Source organism: Triticum dicoccoides, chromosome 5A (assembly GCF_002162155.2).
Source record: "Triticum dicoccoides isolate Atlit2015 ecotype Zavitan chromosome 5A, WEW_v2.0, whole genome shotgun sequence".
NCBI classification, from domain to species: Eukaryota; Viridiplantae; Streptophyta; class Magnoliopsida; order Poales; family Poaceae; genus Triticum; species Triticum dicoccoides.
The window spans coordinates 110,992,616-110,999,862 of NC_041388.1; positions in this window are offsets into that span (position 1 = coordinate 110,992,616).

The following is a 7,247-nucleotide window of genomic DNA, read 5'->3' on the forward strand; positions in this document are numbered from 1 at the left end:
TTGCTTAGGGACAATTTCGCAACTCCTACCACCACTTTTTCACACTCGCTATACTAACTTTATTGCATCTTTACCTAAAATAGCCCCTAGTTTTTATTTATGTGCTCTTTATATTCTTGCAAACCTATCCCGTTACACCTACAAAGTACTTCTAGTTTTATACTTGTTCTAGGTAAAGCGAACATTAAGCGTGCGTAGAGTTGTATCGGTGGTCGATAGAACTTGAGGGAATATTTGTTCTACCCTTAACTCCTCGTTGGGTTTGACACTCTTACTTGTAAAAAGAGGATACAATTGATCCCCTATACTTGTGGGTTATCAAGACCGACACGGCTAACAGAAGTTGATGTGTGTGTTCTAGGCGCCTCCACCCCCTGAGGGAGTCCTGGATTAAGGGGTCCTCGGGCGTCCGTACTATGTAACATGGGCCAGACTAATGGGCTATGAAGATACAAGACAGAAGACTTCTTCCCGTGTCCGAATGGGACTCTCCTTTGCGTGGATGGTAAGCTTGGTGTTCGGATATGTAGATTCCTTTTTTTGTAAACCGACTCTGTACAACCCTAGGCCCCTCCGGTGTCCATATAAATCGGAGGGTTTAGTCCGTAGGGGCAATCACAATCATACACGCTAGACATCTAGGGTTTCGCCATTGCGATCTCATGGTAGATCAACTCTTGTAATCCTCATACTCACCAATATCAGCGAAGCAGGACGTAGGGTATTACCTCCACCAAGAGGGCACGAACCTGGGTAAAACATCGTGTCCCCTGTCTCCTGTTACCATCAACCCTAGACGCACAGTTCGGGACCCCCTACCCGAGATCCGCCAATTTTGACACCAAAATTGGTACTTCCATTGAGAGTTCCGCTGCGTCGTCACCAGAAGGTTAGATGGCTCCATCAATCATCTACAACAATGCTACCCTGGGGGAGGTTTTCCACCCCGGTCAGATCTTTTTGTTTGGCGGCTTCGCACTACGGGCCAACTCGCTTGGCCATCTAGAGCAAATCGACAGCTACGCCCCAGGTCACCAGATTAGTTTTGGAAACTTGGATTATGTCGCTGACATCCGAGGAGAGTTGATCTTCCAAGGATTCATGACCCCAACCTCCGCTCTGGCCTTAGAGCTGGAGCGTGTCGCCAAGTCTGAAGACGGGATTTCTAAACCCGTCGGACTATCTGTGGCTACTAAGCCCAGTACGGGAGAGCCGGAGGAAGCAGTGTCGCTGGCAACCATCACAAAGCCGGACTCTTCCCCGGACACTGGCTCCGAACTCTCGGAGTCATCATCGTGTGAGCTCGGCTGAGTAATCCCCTTCGCGTCGTATTCCACAGATTCTCTTCTCCCTGTCCAAACCTCACCTTTAAGCGAGGCTCTAGACTTGGTGCGATCCCTCGTCATCACGAAGGAGCAACGTCCGAGCTACGCCAACCCAGACTAGGGTATAAGAGCAGAGAATTTTACGTCCCACCCACAACCCACTTCATCGCCACTGTCGAGGACTTAACTGACATGCTCGATTACGGCTCCGAAGACATCGACGGTATGGACGACGATGCCGGAGAAGAGCAGGCCCAAAACCCATTGTTTATCGGACGCTGGACGGCCACCTCTTCATATGATGTATACATGGTGGATACACCCAAGGAGGGTGACGATGATAAATAGAAAATCCAGTAGAGGATAAACCTCCCGAGATACAACCAAAACGCCGACGGCGCCGCTCTAAATCACGCCGCAGCAAACACAACAATATTGGCACGAGCGACAACAACACTCCGAACGATGCCGAAGACCAAGAAACCCCCGTCGAGCAAAACTCTGAACAAGACGACTGGGAGGATGGGCAAGTTAGCCCTGATGAACAGGCCGTAAACGAAGACTCGGAGGATAGTAATTACCTTCCACTCTCTGAGGATGAGGTGAGCCTCGGCGATAAAGTCTTTATCATGCCTGAGGAACCTCTCGAGCAGGAGCGCTTTAAGCAACGGCTAATAGCCACTGCAAGGAGTCTGAAAAAGAAATAACAACAACTTCAAGATGATCAAAATCTACTTAATGACAGATGGACTAATGTCCTGGCAGCCGAGGAATACGGCCTCGTGCGCCCAACCAAAAGTTACCTGAAGCGTAAACTGCTACCTCAATTCGATGATGAGGCACTGGAGCCCGTACAAGCAACACGTAATGCGGCTGACTGACCACCACGTGGCTGGGACAAAACAACAACTCAAGCCGATCACTGGCCCATACCATCTCACTGTAAAGGTACAGACACAACGGCTTGGGGTTACACATATGACCTACGGCAGGACCTGAAGAATAAAGCAGGTCCAGCCAGGTCTATCTACGGATCATGGGGGCATGCCTCGACAAGCGATGATGGCTATCAAGCCAAACATGACAAGCATAATCACGCCCGGGACGAAAGCCGCAGACGGACTCCATCCGAACTACGCCGCGACCTGGCCCGATATAGAGGTGCCGCACACCCCCTCTGCTTCACTGATGAAGTAATGGAGCATGAATTCCCAGAAGCATTTAAACCCGTAAATATCGAATAATATGATGGAACAACAAATCCCGCAGTATGGATTGAGGACTTCCTTCTCCATATTCATATGGCCCGCAATGATGATCTTCATGCCATCAAATACCTTCCGCTAAAACTCAAGGGACCAGCTCGACATTGGTTAAACAACCTGCCCGAAAACTCCATTGGCAGCTGGGAGGACTTGGAAGACGCCTTCCGCGACAACTTCCAGGGCACATACATCTGACCCCCGGATGCTGACGACTTAAGTCACATAGTTCAAGAGCCCGGAGAGTCAACCAGGAAATTCTGGACAAGGTTCTTAACTAAAAAGAACCAGATCGTTGACTGCCCGGATGCCGAAGCCCTAGCGGCCTTTAAGCACAGCATCTGCTACGAATGGCTCGCCCGACACCTCGGCCAAGAAAAGCCGAAGTCCATGGCTGCCCTCACAGCAATTATGACCCGCTTTTGTGCGGGTAAAGATAGTTGGCTAGCTTGTAGCAATCATAATGCAAGTGAACCTGGCACCTCTGAAGCCAAGAATAGCAACGGCAAGCACTGATGCAATAGGCATAAGCGTCGAAACAATGGCGACAATACTGATGACACGACAGTCAACGCCGGATTCAGTGGCTCCAAGTCCGGACAGCGGAAGAAGCCATATAAAAGGAACAATTCGGGCTCTTCAAGCTTGGACCACATACTCAATCGTCCATGTCAGATCCATGGCACCCCTGATAAACCAGCCTATCATACCCACCGGAGTTGTTGGGTTTTAAACAGGCCAGCAAGTTAAATGCCGAAGACAAGGAGAAGGGGTCGCAAAGTGATAATGACGACAAGGAGCCCCGTCCGTCGAACATAGGGGGACATAAGAAGTCCCCCCCAGGTTAAAATGGTGAGCTTGATATACGCTGCCCATATACCCAAGAGGGAGCGCAAACATGTGCTCAGGGACGTCTATGCGATAGAGCCAGTTGCCCCAACATTCAACCCATGGTCGTCCTTCCCAATCACCTTCGATCACAGGGACCATCCAACCAGTATCCGGCACGGCATTTCAGCCGCACTGGTCCTTGACCCATTGATGGATTCCACCTCACGCGAGTCCTCATGGACGATGGCAGCAGCCTCAACCTGCTCTATCAGGATACAGTCCGGAAAATGGGCATTGATCCATCAAGGATCAAGCCCACATAAACTACCTTTAAAGGAGTAATACCAGGTGTAGAGGCCCACTGCACGGGTTCAATCACATTGGAAGTTGTCTTCGGATCCCCGGACAACTTCCGAAGCGAAGAATTGATCTTTGACATCGTCACCTTACGCAGTGGCTATCACGCATTGCTTGGACGAACTGCATTTGCCTGATTCAATGCGGTGCCACACTATGCTTATCTTAAACTTAAGATGCCCGGACCATGCGGTGTCATAATAGTCAATGGAAACACGGACTGCTCCCTCCATACTGAGGAGCACACCGCAGCCCTGGCAGCAGAAGTACAGAGCGTCTTTATCAAGAAGAACCTTAATTCGGCGGCCAAGCTCCCGGACACTGTCAAACGAGTCCGGACTACTCTGCAGTAGGACAGTCCAGCTCGTCAGGAGCTCGACTAGCAATTCGGCCTCCGTCTCAGTCCCGACCAAATGGCGGCGTACGTACCGCACATACATAACTACGCACTCAAAATACCATGGGCATAGACGGAGGCGTAACTTGATTGTGGTCCATCATACGACTCCAACACATACTTTCCCTTTTCCATTTTACCATTTTTTTGGTCTCTTCTCTACAGGCCCCTCTCGACGGCCTGATCATCGGTCCTTTCGAAGGACGGATATACCAAGGTGGCAATCAGCACAAGCGTGTGGGGGAATCTCTAGATGTTCTTGACGATCATTCTACCCGTTTTCAGGACCCGCACGCAGCTCCCCTTGGTCTTGGCATGTTAAATAGCCCTGTTGCTTATCGCACTATTTGTACAAATATGCTTTGACGTATCAATCAAATTATAATGGAAACAGTTTGCGGTCCAACTTACGTGGCACTAGCCTACTACTTCATTTTATTCTTATCGACTGCACCCATACACTTTGGTACTCTTAAAATCGCCAGGGGCTTCATTATGCTCCATACTAGGGCAACAAAGTCCGAACACTTTTTACAGTATAGTTCGGCACCCCGAATTTTAGCATTATATGCATCGGCTCTGAATCATGTCTTTGGTCAATAGTTGGGTTGCCCAGCTCCTATGCTTGCTACCTTACGTTTCATCCTATCGGCTAGGGTAGTAAAGGGAGTACTACTGCGATTGTTGATAACCCACAAGTATAGGGGATCGCAACAGTTTTCAACCCAAATTTATTGATTCGACACAAGGGGAGCCAAAGAATATTCTCAAGTATTAGCAGCTGAGTTGTCAATTCAACCACACCTAGAAACTTAATATCTGCAGCAAAGTGTTTAGTAGCAAAGTAATATGATAGTGGTGATAACGGTAGCAAAAGGTAACATTAGTAAAAGTAATGTTTTTGGTATTTTGTAGTGATGATAGCAACAGCAACGGAAAAGTAAATAAGCGGAGAACAATATATGGAAAGCTCGTAGGCAATGGATCGGTGATAGAGAATTATGCCGAATGCGGTTCATCATGTAACAGTCATAACCTAGGGTGACACAGAACTAGCTCCAGTTCATTGATATAATGTAGGCATGTATTCCGAATATAGTCATACGTGCTTATGGAAAAGAACTTGCATGACATATTTTGTCCTACCCTCCCGTGGCAGCGGGGTCCTTATGAAAACTAAGGGATATTAAGGCCTCCTTTTAATAGAGAACCGGAACAAAGCATTAACACATAGTGAATACATGAACTCCTCAAACTACGGTCATCACCGGTAAGTATCCCGATTATCGTCACTTCGGGGTTAACGGATCATAACACATAATAGGTGACTATAGACTTGCAATATAGGATCAAGAACACTCATATATTGATGAAAACATAATAGGTTCAGATCTGAAATCATGGCACTCGGGCCCTAGTGACAAGCATTAAGCATAGCAAAGTCATAGCAACATCAATCTCAGAACATAGTGGATACTAGGGATCAAACCCTAACAAAACTAACTCGATTACATGATAGATCCCATCCAACCCATCACTGTCCAGCAAGCGTACGATAGAATTACTCATGCACGGTGGTGAGCATCATGAAATTGGTGATGGAGGATGGTTGATGATGACGATGGCAACGGATTCCCCTCTCCGGAGCCCCGAACGGACTCCAGATCAGCCCTCCCGGGAGGGTTTAGGGCTTGGCGGCGGCTCCATATCGTAAAACGCGATGAAATCTTCTCTCCTATTTTTCTCTCCCTGAAAGCAGTTATATAGAGTTGGAGTGGGAGTCGGGAGGTCTCCAGGGGCCCACGAGGTAGGGGGCGCGCCCTAGGGGGGGCGCCCCCCACCCTCGTGGCAAGGGTGTGGGCCCCCTGGTCTTCATATTTGGCGAGGATTTTTTATTATTTATTGTAAGATATTCCGTGGAGTTTCAGGTCATTCCGAGAACTTTTCTTTTCTACACATAAAACAACATCATGGCAATTCTCCTGAAAACAGCGCCAGTCCGGGTTAGTTCCATTCAAATCGTACAAGTTAGAGTCCAAAACAAGGGCAAACGTGTTTGGAAAAGTAGATACGACGGAGACGTATCAACTCCCCCAAGCTTAAACCCTTGCTTGTCCTCAAGCAATTCAGTTGACAAACTAAAAGAAATAAATAATAACTTCTACAAACTCTGTTTGCTCTTGTTTTTGTAAATATGTCAAGCTAGCATTCAAGTTTTCAGCAAAGATTATAACTAACCACATTTGCAATAATTCTCAGGTCTCATGATTACCCATATCAATAGCATAATCAACTAGCAAACGATAATAATAAATCTTGGATGACAATACTTTCTTAAAACAATCATAATATGATATAACAAGATGGTATCTCGCTAGCCCTTTTTGAGACCGCAAAACATAAATGCAGAGAACCTTTAAAGATCAAGGACTGACCAGACATTTTAATTCATGGTAAAAGAGATCCAATCATAGTCACACCCAATATAAATTAACAGTGATGAATGCAAATGACAGCTCCGCTCTCCAGCTAGTGCTTTTAATAAGAGGGTGATGACTCAACATAAAAGTAAATGGATAGGCCCTTCACAGAGGGAAGTAGGGATTTGTAGAGGTGCCAGAGCTCGGTTTTGAATCAGAGGTGAATAATATTTTGAGCGGTATACTTTCATTATCAACATAACAACCAAGAGATGGTGATATCTTCCATGCTACACACATTATAGGCGGTTCCCAAACAGAATGGTAAATTTTATACTCCCCCTCCACCAACAAACATCAATCCATGGCTTGCTCGAAACAACGAGTGCCTCCAACATACATCAGGTCCTAGGGGGAGTTTTGTTTTGCAATTATTTTTGATTTAGTTTGCATAAAGCATGGGACTGGGCATCCCGCTGACCAGCCATTTTCTTGCGAGTGAGGAGCGGAGTCCACTCCTCTTGAGAATAACCCGCCTGGCATGGAAGATACAGGCAACCCTAGTTGATACATGAGCTATTCGAGCATACAAAACAGGATGATTATTTGAAGGTTTAGAGTTTGGCACATACAAATTTACTTGGAACGGCAGGTA